Below are 3694 nucleotides of genomic sequence, written 5' to 3'. Positions count from 1 at the left end.
GCGAGCGCGGGCCGAGTCCCGGAGCGGGGAGCGGGGCGAGCGCGGGCTGAGTCCCGGAGCAGAGATGGTTGGCCAAAAGGTTTAATCAATCATCTTTTTTAAAATAAGTTTTGTCTATTGTTCATCCCAAGCGACATTCATGGGTCAAATGAAACAGACAGCCGTAACACAGAAATGGAGGATTCAATGGTGGTGGCAATGTGAGACCACCCAGATATAAGTCCCAACCAGGAACACAAATGGAGAATCATATTGAAAGGGAATGAGGACAGAAATACATGTAGAAAGTGCAACAGACAAAGGATTATCTTTGTCATTATGTTTTGTTGTTTAAAGAAAGGAGAAAATGAAAGGAAAATGAAATTCATATTAAAAGATGTAGACTATGAGGAAAAGGCGTTTTGTTTATTTTTCATTAGATTTTCAGAGAGTCATAGAGAAAACAGACCCTTCAATCCAATTTGTCCAAGCAAATCAGATGTCCTAAATTAATCTAGTTTCATTTGCCAGCCTTTGGCCTATATCCTTCCATACCCTTCCTATTCATATACCCATCCAGATGCCTTTTAAATATTGTATTTGTACCAGCCTCCACCACTTTCTCTGGAGGCTCATTCCATACATGCACTGCCCTCTGCATGAAAAGTTGCCTCTTTAGTTCCATTTAAATTTTTCCCCTCTCACTATAAACCTATTCCTTCTAGTTTTGGACTCCCAACCCTGGGGAAAAGACTTTGCTATCCATGCTGCTCATGATTTTGTAAACCTTGATAAGGTCACCCCTCAGCTTCTGATGCTCCAGGGAAAATAGCCACAGCCTATTCAGCCTCTTCCTATAGTTCAAACCCTCCAACACCAGCAACATTCTTGTAAATCTTTTCTGACCCTTACACATTTAACAATATCTTCCATATAGCAGGGAGACCAGAACTGAATGCAGTATTCCAAATGTGGCCTAATCAACGTCCTGTACAGCCACAAAATGACATCCCAACTCCTATACTCAATTCACTGATTAATAAAGGCAAGCATACAAATGCCTTCTTCATTCCACTGTCAACCTGCCACTCCATCTTCAAGGAATTATGAACCTGCACCCTATAGTCTCTTTGTCAACACTCTCTAGAGCCATTAAGTATGTACCTCCTGCCTGATTTGCCTTACCAAAATTCAACACCTCACATTTATCTAGATTAAACTTAATTTCTCATCTCATCGGCCCATCTGAACAAGGTTTCGTTGTACTCTGAGATAACATTTTTCACTGTCCACTACTCCACCAATTTTGATGTCATCTGCAAACTTACTAACCATTCCCTCTATATTCACATCAAAATCATTTATATAAACAACAAAAAGCAGTGGACTCAGCACCGATCGTTGTGGCAAACCGCTGGTCACAGGCCTCCAGTCGGAAAAACAACCCTCCACCCTCACCCTATATCTCCTACCTTCAAGCCAATTTTGTATCCAAATGGCTAGCTCTCCCCGGATTTCACGTGATCTAACCTTGCTAACCAATCTATCATGCGGAACCTTGTCGAGTGCCTTGCTGAAGTCCATATAGACAATATCCACCAGTCTTCAATCTTCTTTATCACTTCAAAAAACTCAAGCAAGTTAGTGAGACATGATTTTCCTTGCACAAAGCCATGTTGACTATCCCAAATCGAATCCCCTCCAACAGGACTGACAAGTGACCTTATAGAAGTTTATAAAACCATGAGAGGTATGGATAGGGTAAATGGACAAGGTATTTCCCCTGGGGTGGGGAAGTCCAAAACTAGAGGGCTTAAGGTGAGAGGGGAAAGATTTAAAAGGGACCTTAGGGCAATATTTTCATGCAGAGGGTGGTGCGTGTATGGAATGAGCAGCCAGAGGAAGTGATGGAGGTTAGTGGAATTTCAATATTTAAAAGGCATCTGGATGCGTAAATGAATAGGAAGGGTTTAGAAGGCTATGAGCCAAATACTGGCAAATGGGATAATTTATTTTCGATATCTGGTTCGCATGGATGAGTTGGACTGAAAGGTCTGTTGCTGTGCTGTATATCTCTATGACTCTATAACTTACCCACCGCTGACATCAGGCTCACCAGTTCCCTAACATTCCCTTACCATCTTTCTTAATTAATGGCACCACATAAGTCACTTTCCAGTTTTCTGGCATCTCATCATTGGCTATCAATGATACAAATATCTCAGCAAGAGGCCCAGCATTCACTTCCCTAGTTCTGGGGTACACCTAATCAGGTCCCGTAATTTTATTCATCTTTATGTGTTTTTATACAGACACTTTTCAAGCTATCACTATTTATTTCTCCAAGGTCTCTAACTTCCATATTCTTCTCTACAGTAAATACCGATGTGAAATACTCGTTTAGTAGCTCACCCATCTCCTGTGGTTCCACACGTAGACAATCTTGTTGATCTTTAAGGGGCCTTATTATCTCCCTAGTTACTCTTTTCCTCTTAATGTATTCGTAGAATAACCCCATTTGCCAAAGCTATCTCATGTTACCTTTTTGCCCTCCTGTTTTCCCACTTGAGTATACTGTGACTGTCCTTATACTCCTCAAGGGATTCATTCAATCCCAGCTGTCTGTACCTGCCACATTCCTCCTTGCTTTTCTTGCCCGAACCTCAATTTTTCTAGTTGTCCAGCATTCCCTACACCTGCCAGGCTTGTCCTTCACACTAACAGGACAAAACTGTCTCTGGACTCTTGTTACCTCATTTTTGAAGGCCTCCTATTTTCCAATTACCCAACTGTCCCTTTACCTGCGAATAGCTTCTCCTGATCAATTTTTGAAAGTTCTTGCTTAACGCCGTCAAAATTGGCCTTACTCCGGTTTAGAAATTTAACTTTGAGATCAGGTCTATCCTTTTCCACCACTATTTTAAAACTAATAGAATTATGACCACTTGCCCCTAAAGTGCTCCCCCATTGGCACCTCGGTCACTTGCCCTGCCTTATTTCCCAAGAGAAGGTCAAGTTTTACTCCTTCTCTCGGTGGTACATCCACATACTGAATCACAAAGTTTTCTTGTGCACATTTAACAAATTACTCTCCACACAAGCTCTTCACACTTTGGCATTCCCAGTGTATGCTTGGAAAGTTAAAATCCCCAATCATTATAACCCTATTGTACTTAGGGATATCTGAGATCTCCTTGCAAATTTGTTTCTCAATTTCCCACCAACTACTGGGGGGTGTATAGTACAATCCCAATAAGGTGATCATCCCTTTCTTATTTCTTAGATCCACCTAGGTACCTGACTCCCAGGAATATCCTCCCTAAATACAGCTGTAATGTTATCAAAAATGCCACTACTCCTCTTCCTTTCCTGGCACCTCCCCCCAAGTCCCCACCACTCCCTACTGTCTGTCTTTCTTATAGCATATATAACCTGGAACATTAAGTCACCATGAGATAACAAGGTGTAGAGCTGGATGAACACAGCATGCCAAGCAGCATCAGAGGAGCAGGAAGGCTGACGTTTCGGGCCTAGACCCTTCTTCAGAAATGGGGGAGGGGAAGGGGGTTCTGAAATAAATAGGGAGGGGGGAGGCGGATAGAAGATGGATAGAGGAGAAGATAGGTGGAGAGGAGACAGACCGGTCAAAGAGGCGGGGATGGCGCCAGTAAAGGTGCGTGTCGGTGGGGAGGTAGAGAGGAGATAGGTCAGTCCA

The sequence above is a fragment of the Rhincodon typus genome, chromosome 19 (genome assembly GCF_021869965.1).
Source record: "Rhincodon typus isolate 14 chromosome 19, sRhiTyp1.1, whole genome shotgun sequence".
In the NCBI taxonomy this organism is placed as follows: domain Eukaryota; kingdom Metazoa; phylum Chordata; class Chondrichthyes; order Orectolobiformes; family Rhincodontidae; genus Rhincodon; species Rhincodon typus.
Note: the sequence above shows the minus strand (reverse complement) of the source record.